Genomic DNA, 19735 nt, shown 5'->3' with positions numbered 1-19735 from the left:
TTTGCCTAAATACTATTAGGACAAACCTATTATAATACATACAAAACCATTTATTTGGTACTTGACCCCATATCTCCATGATTTTCGGTAATTTATTGTGGAATTGATTTTATATTGTTTGGTGATACATTTTGGTGACAAATCTACTATTTTGAGGGCAAACCCTATTATTTAACAAAATGAATTAAATTGGTGACAGCTTAAATCATACCCATTCCGAATCCCGAGTACCTATGACAAGAATAAAATGCTTTGCGTATTATACATAGGTACCCATAACTACGTATGGTTTGTAAACTATAAATCTACATTTTCCGTAACTCCCACGATTGTTATTTCTTTGTTTAAAAATAGTTTAAAAACTAAAACACGCTTTTATAGAAAAACGAACTAAAACTCGAAAATAAATTTTAATGAATTTAAATTAAGAAAACAGTGTTAAAATTTCAATGAATATAAATTAATAATAGTGTGAATACAAAAAAAAAATATTTAAAAAAAGCGTGGGGTGCATGGTGTCAATGGTTATAAATATTTTATTGACAGATATGAGTACAGTGATTTTCATTTCGATAATATCTTAAAAAGCACCCCACGCTTTTTTTCGAGCTTTTTTTCTTTTTTTCAGTTGTCGAGTTCCCTCGACTTTCTCTGGTCTCCATCATCAGGTCAGCTCCAAACCTTCACTGTTGCATAGGTCTTGTCAATACGAATAATTTAAGCCCAAACACGAGGTAGTTTACATATTCAGTTGTCGAGTTCCCTCGACTTTCTCTGGTCTCCATCATCAGGTCAGCTCCAAACCTTCACTGTTGCATAGGTCTTGTCAATACGAATAATTTAAGCCCAAACACGAGGTAGTTTACATATTCAGTTGTCGAGTTCCCTCGACTTTCTCTGGTCTCCATCATCAGGTCAGCTCCAAACCTTCACTATTGCAAAGGTCTTGTCAATACAAATAATTTAAGCCCAAACACGAGGTAGTTTACATATTCAGTTGTCGAGTTCCCTCGACCCTCTCTGGTCTCCATCATCAGGTCAGCTCCAAATCTTCACAGTTGAATAGTGCTTTTAGGCGTACACCTGAGTGTCAAGTTTTTACCCTATGTATGCCTAAAACTTTCGAAGGTTGCCCTCGATTTCTCAGGGTTTCCATCATCAGATCCTGACCTGATGACTATGGAACCAACTGGCAGCTATTCCGAGTCGAACAAAAAAAGAATCACGTAAATCGGTCTATAAACCTCGGAGTAATCGATGTATGTGTAACCTCCTCCTTTTGGGAAGTCGGTTAAAATGGAATAATTTTATCAAATTAGTGTATTGTCATCGGTCCTCAATAAATCTACAAAGTTTTAACGAAATCTGGCCGTTTAAAGTGGGTCAAAATCGCGCCCAAAGAAGTCGGTTACAAACCTACAAACATACAAACATACAGGTGAAGCTAATAAAAAGCGTGTAAAAACCGTGGGGTGCATGGTGTCAATAGTTATAAATATTTTATTGACAGATATGAGTACAGTGATTTTCATTTCGATAATATCTTAAAAAGCACCCCACGCTTTTTTTAAATATTTTTTTTTTGTATTCACACTATTATTAATTTATATTCATTGAAATTTTTAACACTGTTTTCTTAATTTAAATTCATTAAAATTTATTTTCGAGTTTTTAGTTCGTTTTTCTATAAAAAGCGTGTTTTTTAGTTTTTTTAAACTATTATTTATTTTCTACTTTTTAGTTTGTTTTAAAACTATTATTTGTTTTGTAGAATTAAAATTCTCTTTAGTATACAAAAATTTGACAATATTAGAGAAAACGGCTAAAGATAATTATTGGAAATAAAAATTAACATCGAGTCCTGCCTTATCGACTGTAGAGAAAAATTCTAGAAAATTTTAATTAATTTTCTTACCTTATCGACTATTGATGAAAATTATATAAATTAACAAAAATCATATTTTGCAAATTTAAAAGCCTAGAAGTCGGTGTCTAATGGATGTTACTAAGTTAATTTTGCCACCGACTTCTAGGCCGATGCACCTAAAATTAGTTTTTTTTTTGCTTTTTAGTGTTTTGGGAAGTCGGTTTAATTTTTTTGTAAAAAAGTTTTTTATTTAAAGCTTTTCAGTGATACGAATAGTTGTCACTATCCATACAAGTGGGAAGTTCTCATCGATACGAAGAATATAAGTCCAAACGAGGTATTTTACATATTCAGTTGTCGAGTTCCCTCGACTTTCTCTGGTCTCCATCATCAGGTCAGCTCCAAACCTTCACTGTTGCATAGGTCTTGTCAATACGAATAATTTAAGCCCAAACACGAGGTAGTTTACATATTCAGTTGTCGAGTTCCCTCGACTTTCTCTGGTCTCCATCATCAGGTCAGCTCCAAATCTTCACAGTTGAATAGTGCTTTTAGGCGTACACCTGAGTGTCAAGTTTTACCCTATGTATGCCTACAACTTTTGAAGGTTGCCCTCGATTTCTCAGGGTTTCCATCATCAGATCCTGACCTGATGACTATGGAACCAACTGGCAGCTATTCCGAGTCGAACAAAAAAAGAATCACGTAAATCGGTCTATAAACCTCGGAGTAATCGATATGTATGTGTAACCTCCTCCTTTTGGGAAGTCGGTTAAAATGGAATAATTTTATCAAATTAGTGTATTGTCATCGGTCCTCAATAAATCTACAAAGTTTGAACGAAATCTGGCCGTTTAAAGTGGGTCAAAATCGCGCCCAAAGAAGTCGGTTACAAACATACAGGTGAAGCTAATAAAAAGCGAGTAAAAAAAGCCTTGGACAAATTAGCAGTTTTATTATATTTGATACTGAGACGTTTCACAACGTTTCATTTTCACACGTACATTTTTGAGATGTCAAAAGCCATAGTAAGATACGCCTACCCTCCAATTATACAAATTATCGCAACACCTACTATTTTTGTGAATGCCTACAAATTGAAGGTTATTAAAACGATGGATGTGAACACTTTCGTGATATCAAAAAACCGCATAACTTATCATGAAGAAGTTGATAAGCAGTTTACAAGCAGGAAATTTTGTGCTAGAAATTGCAGAAAAAAGGACAATGGCAAAAACTATAGAACTATAGCTATAGATAGAAGGAGAGAGCCCATGTATCGTGTAACGTTTTATTAGGGTGCCTAAGAATTTCCCACAGGATGCGGGTGGAACCGCCGCGCCGGTGGATGGCTAGTACTTAACCTATGAAAACATCTATCATCAAATCTCCAATTAGTTCAAGGACTTAACCATCTATAACTGTATCGCGACAGTTTTGAGTCCTCAAATATTCTAAAGTCCCCTCGAGACTGTTACAAAGAAAACATTCGCCATGATCTGCAGAAATCATACTATTTTAGTTTTTGCCAAGAGTTATCGCAAAAAGCTCATAATACCGTTGACGAGATTAGAATGAACTACATAAAAACGTCCGATTTGTTGAAATTACAGCAATGTGCTACCGAGGTGACTAAACGTAATAGATGATGAGTTTCGTGGTTAGTGTAAGTGATGACAAGTCGCGAGTTTGTTGGAATAGGATAGCAAAGTAGTGTGTCAACTTGTCAATAATAAATAGGTAAAAATTGCATCTTTTGTAATGATACTAGTTTTTATCAATAGTTTATCCTAAACCTTTACATAAGACGCCCAGAACCGTTGTTCAATATTTTTTATTATCTTTCCTCTTTAAAACGAAAACTACGGATGTTACGTAAATTAGCATTTAATTTTACTTTGTAATTTATATAATCCTGTATTTTGGGTAAAATTAATTTAATATTACAGTTATGTCAATAAGTTCCCATATCTCGTGCGCAGTCCACCTTCAAAAATGCCTGTTTGCCTATAGCTTGTGTAACCGTTCCATGACAACCCTAGGCTGTAAAAATTTTCGTTTTTCCTAACATATATAAATACCGCAGGCTTCCCCCGGAGGGGAAGAGGTTGCGCCCCGCCATCCGCGCAACCCTGTAGAGCTCGTCACCTTACTGGACGCTCTTCCACCTTAGAGGACCATGCATTAACTTTACTATTAGTCCCGGCTATTAAAAACTAGGGACAGGGGTAGACGGGACGTCAGCAAAACAAATCAAACTTAACATGCAGGGTACAAATTGAATTACAGATACTAGTAGAGAGTGAGAGGAGTAGCAATCCTACCTAACATAAAATATACATAACGCTTGCGTACAACAATGTATGTTTCAATCTACACTTTAAAACTACAATCCCCGATTAGTGACATGTGCTACCACAGGGCAGTTGGCATGTCGTACGTGTACCGCCAGGACTAACACAGAAGATTCTAGCGGTCACGTTCCCTATGCTCTAAATGTCTTACCCAACCCTAAGGCAGAGTACTACGAAGTACAACTGCCATTGGGCAAGACAGTCTCCAGCCATGCTGGGCGCGTGCTCATATTAAGCCCCATCGCAAGCCTATTCACCCTTTACTGGTATATACAAATCTAACGCAAGCGCAGTGTCTCGTCGGTCGGTGGCAACTTTCCTTAGAAGCGCTATTGGTATACACCGAAGTGGTATTTCGTCACTTCCTCTTCCTTTAATCTGCCCCGTTCTTGACAGGCATCGGCAAATCCCCAAACCTAGCCTGTCCAGTATGCGTGTCTTGCCATCTACCACCTTAATATCCAAAATGGGCCCTAAGGTATGGTGGCAGCTGACGCGACACGATCTCTAGCGCCCCTCGGGACGGGTCTAACGTTCAGTTTTAGCTTGGTTGGTGAAGCCTACCCTCCCTGGAAGAGTGCGTACAACAAATGCAAGACAAGGCCAGCTGCCGGTTTGTCAGTCCATGAGAAGTAGCTTTAACTAGCGTTTGGTTCATTTGGATCCCGGTACAAGACAAAGTATAGTTATAGATAGCGCACGGCATACGGCTAGTGCCGTTTAGTAAATATATTGCGATCTGTCAATGCGGTTCTGCCTTCTAAATGTGTATTCGATATGATAGTATTCATGCCCTAGTCCACGGCAATGTTGTGGGTGTGTAGGTGTATTATTAATGCAAGTGTAGTAGAAGGCCTTCTCCGCCTCCCTATAACCAAACGCATGTCAGAGGTACCTCAATGTAGCCAAGAGAGAATATGCCAGACAGATACATATATTTAAAAGCGCAATACATAAATCAAAGCTCAGTATTCTTACGCTTACGCCAGTGCACAGTATCATTACGCTTATTGCCAAGTCTCGTTTTACGCCTTGCTATAATGAAGTTCAGATATCAAAGTAATTAGAAATAACAGCCTTGGGATGCCAGTCACGGTCTTTGGTATACCTGGAGCCAATGTAATAATAGGGATCACTCACCAGATATCTGCTCACAGTAACTTGTATTCGTCTTACTCACCGGACCATCACCAAACACGATACTCACACATTCTTCCCGCATCACTTACTTGATAGAAACAATTATATCTTTAATATAGACTCCCTACTAGACTCGACTACAGTATTTGGTTACTAGTACACTTCGTGACCCAGCTCCGACTGCCCCCATTTCAGTTCCCTCAAAACCCTTGTGGCCTGCTATCCCTTCCTACATCCTCGCAAGTCCCACCTTCGGCGCTGACTCCACCCTGTTCTTAAGGTCCTATTTCACGTATTGGTTTATTTGTTACGAGATAGATTTATTAGTCTTTTTGTACACATTCTCAATTGTTCTAAGTATCGTTGTCGGGGTCCATTTGGGATTTGGCACATGTGCACTTCTATTCAATACTGAGTCCTTTGTCTCAAGGTCCTAATTGCCCTAACGGTTGGCATCGGCTTGTAAGTTCTGCTTAGCACATGTTTGATTGCTTTGCTGTGAGAACCTTTCAGACCCTTAAAATATTTTGTTAAGTTTTTATTGCACTCCATGTCAGCCGGCAAATATCCCTACCCATAAAATAGAAAGTTAATGTGTTCTTAAGAGGCCCGTCATCGTGGCGCCTTGTTAAACAAATTAATATTATTTGATAATAATTAGGGTTAGGTGACGACAGTCACATTCCCCCCTCTGAAAATCAGACGCGTGACGCAGTACAGCGTATGAGATTTCACAATAGGCCGGAGAGCTCCTAGCATCAGTCAGTTAAAACATAAGGCTTGCCTAACGGAATATTTCCACCAATAAGATTCTTACTAGATGAAACAACGTTTTGATGAAATCACTTTGGTTCCGGTCTAATAGAAGAATCTGCGCATGCTTATAAGTTGAATATACATACCAGAGTTTCTTCTACTAGAGCTTTTCATTATGGCACCGCGTTACCTTCCCTTATCAACTCAGCCTACTACAGCTGCTGTACTTAGGCCTCCGTCGCGTCGTGATAATTATTGCAGCATTTTTATCCTGGAATAGTTCGCACATGTACTAATTAGAAGTTGATTCTAATTGGAAGTTAATCCAATGATAGTTGTATAATTTATATATTAGAATGTAAAAATTCGTCCCAAATGGGTTTACCCCCCTCCGATTCTAAGAGGATAGAGCCGGTTGTAAATCAACTAATAAGACAGAACATTGAACAAACATTAATTCAGCTCCCCTTTTTTTTCAACCGATTTAAATGGAAATGCCAATATATGTCTGTCATTAAAAGATACACTGTGTGACACAGCCGTGATAGCTCATGTCCACATTGATTCAATCATCACGAGCTGGAATATGATTCAGCACTATCGATTAACTTAAATTAATTAATTTAATTTTGGAAACTTAGCTTCGCAACTGCATCCACACTAGGGCTGCTAGTACGTAGGTACATCAGCCGACGAACGCTCACGACGATTTTGATGAAACTTTGAACCCAAACGACGCAGATTTATGCCGAAACTACATAATATGTAGTCTCGTACATGAAGTCTGTTAGTGTCCTGGAATTTAAAACAAAACCAGCCAAGTATCTATTTACAGAAGACAGAGGCTATATCAATAGCCACACAATATATCGTTTTCCTGCGTGTGAAGGAATTACAAAGATAAATATTTAAATCACACGTAAATACAACTTAGAGGGAGCTGTCGCTTCGTCAGTTAAACCAAAAGTAATTATATACGTCGTTATATACTTATATAGAAGCGGGGTGTACAGCCATGACGTTTCTTTTCTTTAAAGTAGGTACGCTCAGTATTCTTACACTAATTCTATCCTTACGCTTATGCAAATACGCAGTGTCATAACGCTTATTGATACAGTTTTACACTTATAGTGAAATTTCAGAACAACATTATTTTAATATTTAAGAACCAACATCCTGCCTCTAGCTATCTGCCAAATTTTTCTGTCCTAGTATTTCACATATTCATTTCTTTCATAATTACAATCACATACATAAATACCTTAAGACTGCACATTTTTGTTAGGGACTCGAACCCATAACTGTATTTCCAACTGTATCCATCCATAAATAAGTATATACAATTCACACCCATGGTAATATATGGGAATCGAACCCATTACCGTAAATCATAACCGTAGTTATATTTCTCTTAATTCTTCCATCATCTTTCACCTCTAGCCAGAGTCTAGGTCTTCGTTAGGGAATCGAACCCATAACTAAAATTCGCCGTTATTATGACTCGTTTTATACAACACTTCTGTTAGGGAGTCGAACCCGTAACCGTAATCATCGCCATATGAATTCACAGTTCATCACGTTGTACAAAAAATCACAGGGAATCGAACCCAATGCTGTTTTATTGCCGTAATGCCTCGTCTAGGACCATAAGTATGAAATCAAATCTACGTTGTGTTTTTGTGTAGTAACCGATTTAGATCTTTTATTCTCGTTGCACTGGTGTGAATCAGTACATTTAATGACGAGAATCCTGGTCACGCAGCGCCAAATGTAACCGTTCCATGACAACCCTAGGCTGTAAAAATTTTCGTTTTTCCTAACATATATAAATACCGCAGGCTTCCCCCGGAGGGGAAGAGGTTGCGCCCCGCCATCCGCGCAACCCTGTAGAGCTCGTCACCTTACTGGACGCTCTTCCACCTTAGAGGACCATGCATTAACTTTACTATTAGTCCCGGCTATTAAAAACTAGGGACAGGGTAGACGGGACGTCAGCAAAACAAATCAAACTTAACATGCAGGGTACAAATTGAATTACAGATACTAGTAGAGAGTGAGAGGAGTAGCAATCCTACCTAACATAAAATATACATAACGCTTGCGTACAACAATGTATGTTTCAATCTACACTTTAAAACTACAATCCCCGATTAGTGACATGTGCTACCACAGGGCAGTTGGCATGTCGTACGTGTACCGCCAGGACTAACACAGAAGATTCTAGCGGTCACGTTCCTATGCTCTAAATGTCTTACCCAACCCTAAGGCAGAGTACTACGAAGTACAACTGCCATTGGGCAAGACAGTCTCCAGCCATGCTGGGCGCGTGCTCATATTAAGCCCCATCGCAAGCCTATTCACCCTTTACTGGTATATACAAATCTAACGCAAGCGCAGTGTCTCGTCGGTCGGTGGCAACTTTCCTTAGAAGCGCTATTGGTATACACCGAAGTGGTATTTCGTCACTTCCTCTTCCTTTAATCTGCCCCGTTCTTGACAGGCATCGGCAAATCCCCAAACCTAGCCTGTCCAGTATGCGTGTCTTGCCATCTACCACCTTAATATCCAAAATGGGCCCTAAGGTATGGTGGCAGCTGACGCGACACGATCTCTAGCGCCCCTCGGGACGGGTCTAACGTTCAGTTTTAGCTTGGTTGGTGAAGCCTACCCCCCTCCCTGGAAGAGTGCGTACAACAAATGCAAGACAAGGCCAGCTGCCGGTTTGTCAGTCCATGAGAAGTAGCTTTAACTAGCGTTTGGTTCATTTGGATCCCGGTACAAGACAAAGTATAGTTATAGATAGCGCACGGCATACGGCTAGTGCCGTTTAGTAAATATATTGCGATCTGTCAATGCGGTTCTGCCTTCTAAATGTGTATTCGATATGATAGTATTCATGCCCTAGTCCACGGCAATGTTGTGGGTGTGTAGGTGTATTATTAATGCAAGTGTAGTAGAAGGCCTCTCCGCCTCCCTATAACCAAACGCATGTCAGAGGTACCTCAATGTAGCCAAGAGAGAATATGCCAGACAGATACATATATTTAAAAGCGCAATACATAAATCAAAGCTCAGTATTCTTACGCTTACGCCAGTGCACAGTATCATTACGCTTATTGCCAAGTCTCGTTTTACGCCTTGCTATAATTAAGTTCAGATATCAAAGTAATTAGAAATAACAGCCTTGGGATGCCAGTCACGGTCTTTGGTATACCTGGAGCCAATGTAATAATAGGGATCACTCACCAGATATCTGCTCACAGTAACTTGTATTCGTCTTACTCACCGGACCATCACCAAACACGATACTCACACATTCTTCCCGCATCACTTACTTGATAGAAACAATTATATCTTTAATATAGACTCCTACTAGACTCGACTACAGTATTTGGTTACTAGTACACTTCGTGACCCAGCTCCGACTGCCCCATTTCAGTTCCCTCAAAACCCTTGTGGCCTGCTATCCCTTCCTACATCCTCGCAAGTCCCACCTTCGGCGCTGACTCCACCCTGTTCTTAAGGTCCTATTTCACGTATTGGTTTATTTGTTACGAGATAGATTTATTAGTCTTTTTGTACACATTCTCAATTGTTCTAAGTATCGTTGTCGGGGTCCATTTGGGATTTGGCACATGTGCACTTCTATTCAATACTGAGTCCTTTGTCTCAAGGTCCTAATTGCCCTAACGGTTGGCATCGGCTTGTAAGTTCTGCTTAGCACATGTTTGATTGCTTTGCTGTGAGAACCTTTCAGACCCTTAAAATATTTTGTTAAGTTTTTATTGCACTCCATGTCAGCCGGCAAATATCCCTACCCATAAAATAGAAAGTTAATGTGTTCTTAAGAGGCCCGTCATCGTGGCGCCTTGTTAAACAAATTAATATTATTTGATAATAATTAGGGTTAGGTGACGACAGTCACACTTGCACCACAAAATAATAACTGTACCGCAGTGACAATTGACAATCGGGTGTCGTATCGACGCCATTTCTATGAGTTCTCGCCAAACGCTAGCACATCTGTTAATTTGTGGGTCACTGCCTGCAATCATCTGGCGTGATATTCAACTATCTGACTTTAAATAGATAGTTATTAGTTCTTCAAGCTAATAGCAGTATTTCTTGATAATCTTAGGCTATAAGATGATCCATTGGTGGATGTCTTTATAAATATGTTAATACTGATGGATTGCTGTAGTTTTATGCGTAGAAGGTACATTTATCCATAAAGTGAGATGTATAATTAAAACTATATGCAATTTGAAGGCGATATATAATACCTATGTCTATCAAATATCAAATGAATGCTAACCCGTTTGAGACAAAATAAATTTCATTCAATAAATTGTCGTAACTGGCTTTATTGACTTAATAAATAAAATTGATCACAGGAAATGATTGACAGCTTAAATGCTCGGATATACAATCGACATAAAATCCATAATAATGGAATAATAATGCAAATGATTTACAATATAATGACGTAAGAAGTTTTGGCGAAAGTTATTCGCTTATTGAGGTAAATAGGTTTATGTACTAGAGATACAGCCTAGAATTCAGTTAATTTAATTTTTGAGAACTATTTACCATGAATCAAATTAAAAAACATAGCCTTTCTTGGCAGACTAGTAATTAAGGATTTCTTCCAATAATTTGTCCTTTTAACCGACCTTCAATAAATGATTGAAAACCTCAATTCGACAGATTGCTTTAAAAAATTGGTTGGCAAAGTAAATACTATGGGCAACAGACTCGTGGACACCGACTTCTAGTGCTTCTAGAGCCACGACAAAAGTTTATTCTGTCCCTTTCAGTGTTTTGAGAATTCGGTTTTTGTGGTAGGTAAGTACAGTTAGGAAAAAACTCACATTCAAATATCACAGTTATCTCAATATTAACTTAGTTAACGTAAAATATAATATTTAGGAAGCTTACTTCTATTTCGTAATTCGTGAGATGCATACCATCGTATGTACATGAGGTTGTCGGTGTGACCAAAACTATGCAGTACCGTTGTTATTCGTTGCCATGGTAACGGGCTGACCTGTCACCGTGTGGTGACGAAAATTAAGGCTTTTATTGTTGACGAGTGTCAATTATGATAATGGTTATGTGAAGAGGTCACTTTTTACAGAATGTGGTTTTGATGGTGAGTTTGTGGGGTAGGTAGTAGATTTTAGTCTCTAGTTGGTCATACATAACTGTTTTTACTTAAAATTATTTGCCAATAGAAAATCAGTTCCGTTTAGCTAATCAGCAATATCGAGCTTAATCAAGCTTAATCGAGCAGAGATTTAATTTGTCAGTTACAGTGGCTGTTTTCAAAAAAGGAGACCAGTCAGCTGCGCATGGCATATTGTACCTAGTACAAATAAGCACATAAGTAGCAGATACTTCATTCCCTGCACCCGGTGGGAAGGTAATCCGACACGACCACCGGAGAGAGATCACAAGCAGAACCGATATTTACGTGCAAAGTCATAAACTTTACCTCTTAAGACCTACTTACCTAACGGCTAATGTTAGTGTACATATAACTCATGGACAAGAAACTTAGGAACTAATTTATATCAAGTTAGTAGACATTTATGTATTTGTCGCTGAATGATATCTAGTTCCGCGATAGAAGGAAACGTTTGTGAAAGTATTTTGACGGATATCCGTCACCGCGACGCTCTACGTAATATGTGTACATAGACATACCAACACCTACTAACTATCTAATTATATTACAATACAAGTTACAAAATGTTGTATTAGCTTATTCACTTTTATTTTACAATATTTTGTAAAACCACGTCAAAATAACAACAACATTTCATTTACCAAATCATAGGTACCTAATGGTCCAGCAAGTAACGTCAAAAACAACGTAAGTAACGTAACATAAATAGAATCATCCTACATGTAAAATGTTATGATATTACCCTTCTGACTGCATTCAGGTTAAAACTATAGAACTTAGTCTAGGTTTAAGTTTCATTCACGACCTGAACTCACGACTAGCTAGATATTAACTACAAGTTTTCAAAACATGATCTTCCTACATTTTATAATGCTTGTTATAATAATTAAAAACTTTTACATTGAACTTAACTAAATTAAACATTAATTAAACTGAAAAGTCACGATTTTTCGTGTCATCTTTTCTCAATTGTTTCTATGATTACGAAATAGTGAATAGGTGCTTAAGTTGCACTTTTACCATTTTTTTTTAAATATGTTTGCTCCTAGCAGAATTTGAAAAAAGCTACCCTTAAATGCGAAAGTAAGTCTGTTTTTTCGTTTGTTACACTTTTACACTAAAAAGAGCAAAGTAAATCGTTTTAGATGAAGTTATGAAGATAGATCGATATCCTGGAGACGTAGATTTTTAACCCGAATGCTAAACTTACGTATATCGGACAAAATAGCGTAAAAACGGGTACCTTACCTTTTTATACATATAAGAACTGACATGAGGGACTTGTTTAGCTGCGTTACAAGACTTAACAAGACCATGAAACAACATTCAGCTAAGTAAACCCAGCTCTTTCAATTTAAAATTTTCATTATAGCAATAAAGATAAGTGCATCATTGAATCGATTACACAATCGTCTCGAGTACTTATTTTACGGAAATGTAGTTACTTACTCGTTTATTGACAAGTCAGCTGTCAGTTGTCGGTTAACGAATAACGTTGTATGTAACTGTATCGTCAGTTAACTTTGTTATGTTGTGTTATGTCATGTTATCGTAACAGACTCACGATTATGGAGTATCGTATTTTTTAGTACTCATTCAATAATATGTATTCAGTATACTTAAATTCTGATGTGCAGTAAATATGATTGAAACATGTATACTTAAAAGACAGATTTAACAAATGGCGGGTTTCCGAAGCCACCAGACCAATTGATATTCGAATGTTTGAAAACCATTTTCAAAGAAGGAGGTTCTATATACGAATATTTCTGGAACATAAAATACGGACAAAACTACTTTCAGAAGCCAGATATTAAATACAGATTAATATGCACAGCCCATAATTGTTAGTATCTTAATCGAAGCGATTAACATAAATACCTACATATTATTCACCTTGACACGAATATACCAAAAAGCTTTTGTTTACTACAGAAGGATACTAAAATTCTCCACGCACGTTCTTATCTATACGAATTTACATACTCTCGAAAAGCCATAGAAACGGTACTTTACACTGCTCTTATATCGCCTATGTTTTGCTCACAAGAATATTACCAGTGTTGAACTGACAGGGCTGTTTCAGGTTTTTTTTAATGATTTTAGGGCGCTTTATATGATTTGCAAGTACTAAGATGACTTTTAAGTTTATCTTTGACAGACACGCTGCACTCACAGCAGAAGGGATCATTTGATGATTTCCCATTAAAGAGCAAATCTTACCTACTGCCACAATAAACAGTCGATCTAAATTCGATGGCACCTCCAAGTCAACACGTGATCTCCCCAACTAGGTGACAATACACCATGGTATGCAGTGATGTCTAGGTGTGAATATTGGAACTCCATCGCGAAATGGTGAACATGCATAATGTATGTGGAGCTTTGGTAATCTGGGCGAATAGGACTAGCTTAACGGTAAAACTGAGTTGGGGCAAAGAGAAATAAGGTTAAAAAAAGATTGAAAAAAAAAGTGAGCAAGAAGATCTGCTGTGGAGAAGGATGTTTTACAAAACTACACACTGTTACTTAACTACAAAATGTTATTTGAAATTTTGTGTATTTAAGTTTATTAGAACCGGTCAAGACAATAAAGCAATGTTTTCAGAGTGTTATCTTATCTTACACCAACAAGTTGTGTTTGGCTTAATTTGTTACTGCTAGGTGTATTTGCAGGCTTTGTAGTCGAAGGCATTATGGCGATAACTCTATTTACTTAATGATGTAAGACTCTAAAAAAGTTTGTTTCAAGACAGTATAATCTTACTAAAGCCACACTGCTTCCCGCGATTTCACCCTCGTCCCGTGCCCGCAATAATCCAGCCTATGTCACCCTGTTTTCAACCCATGACCCACGTCCTGTTATTATCATCAATTAAAATCCTATTACGGCAATGTCCTATTTAGCCTGTAAGATCATAAATAGAGCTTTTTGGCATCTATCTCATTAACTTCTTCATTATACAAAACTTAGTTAAATAATTGCATTATGTTTCTTTAAGTATACCTCTATTATATCTGAACAGCATCACCACTCAACCACCACAGCACCACATTCCAACATTAAATTAAACTACTATCTTACTCAAAATCAGAACCAGTTGTATAACCTCCGATTATAATATTTACATCATAAATCATCAGCAGCTTCCCACACGCCCAGCAGTACTTTCTACATCTGCCAGCTTCTCATGAGACTATAGTAGCTTAGAGCAGTCAACCAACAGGAGACGCTATTACCGTGACTTCTTCTATTGCTCTGCCAAAAGACCGCCAATCGTTTTGGATGACATTCATATAATATACCATTGGTTGGTAGTTTTTCTAAAAATCGTTGAAAACTGCCAAAACAAAAACTGCCTCCTGAACCGAGTGCACCTAATTACGATCTTGTTGTATTGGATTGTCTGTATGAAAACTTGCTTTAGAAGAATGATGCATGTCATTAGTTGATAGTACATTTGTTTGTACATCAAGTTTCAGCTTGTGTTTGTGAATTTTGTCATAATGCTGTGGTAGAAAATGCTTGATTAAGCTCACTATTTGTTGTTTCCTCGCCTGTCGCGGGTAAATTGATAGTTTGTTTCGCAAAGAGGTTTCTGCTCATGGCGTTTCCGGTGTTTAAATGCTCTAAGCCTGGCCTTATGGCGGTGAAATGCTACAACCAGCTGGACGGGACAGGCTTTCGTTTGAGCGTCCAGTGTGGGACATTAATCGTTTCTACTTACTGCATGGAAATCTACAAACAGTTGTATGTCTTCTAAAATTATATGGTGTTAGGTGCTTTTCGTTTCACACGCTTGAGAAATATACGCTAGCGGATAATATGCTACCCGCAAAAAGTAGGCCGTAAGATTATCTAGGATCCACTGATTTCGTTTGAACGTTTTAAGTGTTTGATGAAATTGTAAAACTGACAAACTCACATTCATATTTTACAGTCAGGATTGCGTTTTATTGCAACGGTTTACTGTTGCAATGCTATTATTTATGTAGTATGATAAGGTAAGCAAATAGCATGCAAAATCGTTGCGCTATACAAATAAGCGCCCGCTGTGCATCCGTTAGACTAAAAAAAAAACTGCAAGCATGCTACATATACTCAATAAATCGCCTCTCATATGAAATTGTAACAACGACTCTTATGAGTAGCATTTGGGAACGCCGACTTTACGTGTCCTCACAGGCACGGGGGTGTAACACCACCAACTTCCAGATTCCCAGCTGATTTGTAAGAGTTTCTAACCCGCATAGCGATTACGGATTTCCCGACCCGGGAATCAAACCCTATACACTCCGTGCAGGATAGTCGTGAGCAGTTAAGAAGACGACAATAGGATCCGTTATAACTTAAGTAAAGTCTTCAAAGCTTTTCTAACATTCCCGTATAGTTTATGAGACAACCATTCATGGAAAATTGTAGACACATCCTATTGTAATTCCCGTAGTTTCACACGCTTCCCAATACTTCAAGAATATTAGAAACTATCTTCGATTTCTTTCAATTTCTTTTTCGGATTAGAGACGTAAGCGATAAAATCAACGCTTCATTAGAAACAAAGCCACTAATTAAATTTCATATCGACGCGATGTGAGATGCGGCACCGCGGGAATCGAAGCCGCGACCTTGATCTCTAGTGACGCGAAACTGTAATCGATGGAGCGGCAATTGTTCTTATAACGAGGAAAGATTAATCGATTTTTAAGTGAGGTGTTAAGTGATTACCTAGTTTTTTACGAAGAAAGTTTTTAATTGATATGGATTTGTTGTAGGCGTAGTTAATATCTAACAATGTTAGGAAATACAAAACTTCGATTAATAGATAAAGTAATTATCAGTAAATTATCAATAACAAAATACATAAGTATATCCAAAAATAATTTGAGTATTAGTTAGTTAATTTTATATTAATTGTATATAGTAAAACTTAAAAGTAATTAATTAATTAATAAAACAAAATCGATACTTACAACACGTAAACGAGACAAATCCAATATATTCAAAATTAGAATCCAATCACTACACTCGAATTTAGTCCACAGAGCACAAAAAAAAATAAGACAGTCAAAAAAGTTTGTTATTCATTTGAATAATTCAAATTTGTAACGTGAGCCGAAGCGCGCGTGCGGTGTGCGCGGGAGTTACCTCGCGAGTACCGACTGCCCAAGCTTCGGCTTGACGGATGCACGCGTGAAAGCTTTGGGACCCATTCATGCGACACTGAAGAATTCATCCCATTGTCTCGATAGATTATTTATAAATCTTCCAAAGTGATATCACTGCGCCATTGTGTCAGAATATTTTGGGGACAACACTATTGTTCTTAAATGTAGTGTTTGCATTGCTTGGTGGTGCGACAATCAGAATTAGGTGTTGGTTTGAGTCATGGCAAGAAATTCACCTGTCATGACAACATTTCATTTTCGATCACAAGTGTCCCGATATTTATTATTATTTCTTCTTGGGTTGGACAGCAGTTTAAATCATAAAAAACTGAATATTTTTTTGTAAATTCGCCTGAGTCGCGCGTAAATTGAATAACAAAAAAATAGCTTTAATACTATTGTGCTGCTATTTTTACACTTCTGTTACTCAGTAATAATGATGCAAAATTGTAATATAAAATTAATTGATATTTAAGATTGTATACTAACTTACAGCATGGCTGTATATGAAATTATCCTGTCCCCAGAGAGTTGATACATACTTGTTTTACAAATCGATTGAAATCAAAAACATAAACACGTTAGACATTTTATAAAACAAGATGAGGCCGATGTTTACTAAGCAACAATGCTTTATCAAAGAAAGAAAGTAAATAGATTGTATATCTGTATATTTTATTGTTACATACAGCATAGCACCATCCGCTAGCGACAGGTGGTCTCGGCGGCAGTTTCCCATGCGCTCAGCTCAGACATGATTTATTCACCACCATCTTACCGCGGGTTCGATTACCGGCCCACGAGTGTACTGCTAATGAGTAGCATTTTGTTATTACCCCTAATTTGAAGGCGATATTGAACCGACTCCAAATAGGTAGATCAAACTCAACCCGAGAAGACAAAATTGAAGTAACGTGTTTTTATTTCAAATAGGCCATTCCAGCACGGTTATAAATGTCTCATGGAGAAGAGTCAACGAGAAAGTCCATGAATGCTCTTTTTGATTAAATAATATGCCCATACGGACTCTGCTACATAGTGATAGTAGAGAATAGATATAGGAGAAAATTTTATGGCCAGCATACTGACTAACGCAAGATTGATCTAATGAAAACATGTGCATAAGAAAAAAGAGATACATTTGTATGTACAATTTTTTCCTAACAATGTGTCCATCAGAACATCAAACCAGCAACATTGAATTCCTGTCATTGTCATACTAATGATCAAAGAATGCAATGTTTGTTTGTTGTAGCTCTTGTTTTCAATATGAATAACTATTATTAAAACATTGTGTTCTGATTAAATGAATGTACATTGAATTCTCTGATATGCTTCTCTGAGTGTGTTTCATCACGACAAAGTTAGCAAGATCAAATTGACTCTCTCAGAAAGGAAAAAAGGCCAGTCCTCCTTCCTGACAGAGAATTCAAATGATCCAGTTGTATGACGGGAGAGAGTGTTAGACTTTTACTGAATAAAACCTATGGTAACGTGGCTCTAGATTTCTGGAGTATTTTGTCTAAAGGGAGCACGGTAACCCTTTCGTACAACCCGCAGTTCATTAAGCCTGGTCCGATTCTTGCAACTTGGTGAGGGACGAATTGCAGTTTCCTTCTTTTCTAATATACACACTGTGCTTAATTAAAAAGTCTTACAAAAACTACGCCATAAATTCTTCAGTGAAAATATTTTGAAGTTACAACAACCTCAATATGTCCAGTTAAACGAAGCATGAAACATTAACATTATATAACAATAATTTGTAACGACCTCTGCACAAGGTCACTGGAACATTGAAGTTAATTAGTAACTTATAATAATTACTACGTGTAAAGTGCTCGTACATCAACACTCAGGCTTCCGTGATCCGGTGTTCGAAATATATGACTTATGGTGAATTTCTATAACCTATCTGATTATTGAATTAAACTAGAAATTGAATTTTAACACTAGCCCAGATTCCTATTCCTAGTTCCTACGTATGTAATCCGAATTTTTTTTGCTGTTGACAGCTGTCCATTTTTCAAGGGAAATTAGCATGTTTGATTGTCAGGACTGTCGATTGCACCAAAAAACGGCCAGACCATACCTTGTATTATGTGGAGTAGTTAAAGATGTCATACGGGGACTAATCTAAGAATTGCTTACGTGAACCTAAAGAAACCATACTGAGCAATCAGTGTCGTTCCGTTTGAAACATTAATATTGTAGCGAGTTACATCCTCTTTCATTGAACATACAACCTCCCTCCTCCCATCAGACATCACCACAGCGTGAACTTGCATCTAATGTGAATATAAAGGCGTATTACTCCGAGATTACATGCAACGTGATAATGCACCGTGAACTCGCTCTGTGGGAATGCTGCATATCTTCATGCCGATGCACTTCTGGGGAAAACTATTATACGAGATGACAGGAACGCTATGGTTCTTGAACTTGACATATGTTTCAATTAAAAGGTTTTATCTTGATGATACAACGTGGCTTGCCAACCTGCAATATCCAGCATAAGTTAAATAAAGTGCTTTGTACAGCATCTATTTTGCATAAAAAGACATTTAATACCTACAAAATCATTTACTAAGTATCCTTCCTTCCATAATACATGAGCATCCTACTTATTGCAAACAAGCTTCTACCAGCGGTGTTATCCAGGTCCCGTGAAAACTATTCCACGATAAACAGAATTTCTGGCACTGAGAGAATATTTCAAATCAGGTCAGTAGGTACCTAGTTCGTAAGATTGGTGAATTCAAAGTAAAAAATCTTCAACTATTAATAATAAAGAATAGTCGAACATAGCAACAAGCTACTGTCATCATCAACATCATTAGCTTGACAAAACTGTAAGTCAAGTCTCTCAAAAGCTAATAAAGTACCAAATATACAGCTTCCATATTTAACAATAACGACTATTTATAAGCGGGTCAGCATTACAGTGAATGAATTTATTCTCTTTCTTATAAAAAGTAATGTGTTTTAAATCGACCAAAATTTAATAGCATCCTAGCACAGTAGGTCAAAAGGCTTGTATTATATCACGTGAAAAGTGCAAGGCATTTTCATCTCTACATATATCTATAGTAAGGTTGATAATAGGTTGAAACTATCTCTCAAGTGTGGTGTGAAATTGTGTAACTTTCGGAAATGCGGTGTTAATGGCTAGCCGCAACACACTTGACCGTTGTCATATTTTTCTAGTTACTTGAATACATCCGTTTTATACGATGTTAATTTTGTTACGTGTATTCAATCTTC

General features: G+C 37.4%; 1 protein-coding gene across 1 annotated transcript in view; it reads right to left on the bottom strand.

The window, feature by feature from the left end:
* LOC110380788 (uncharacterized) overlaps positions 1-16458 on the bottom strand; it is a 41233-nt gene extending 24775 nt beyond the window's left edge. The window contains exon 1 of the mRNA XM_064040137.1: positions 16277-16458. The gene's annotated coding sequence lies outside the window, so the exon portion shown is untranslated. The remainder of the gene's footprint in view (positions 1-16276) is intronic.
* Positions 16459-19735: the final 3277 nt, after the last annotated feature.

The sequence above is a fragment of the Helicoverpa armigera genome, chromosome 21 (genome assembly GCF_030705265.1).
Source record: "Helicoverpa armigera isolate CAAS_96S chromosome 21, ASM3070526v1, whole genome shotgun sequence".
Classification (NCBI taxonomy): domain Eukaryota; kingdom Metazoa; phylum Arthropoda; class Insecta; order Lepidoptera; family Noctuidae; genus Helicoverpa; species Helicoverpa armigera.
Note: the sequence above shows the minus strand (reverse complement) of the source record. Positions and strands in the feature narration are given on the sequence as shown.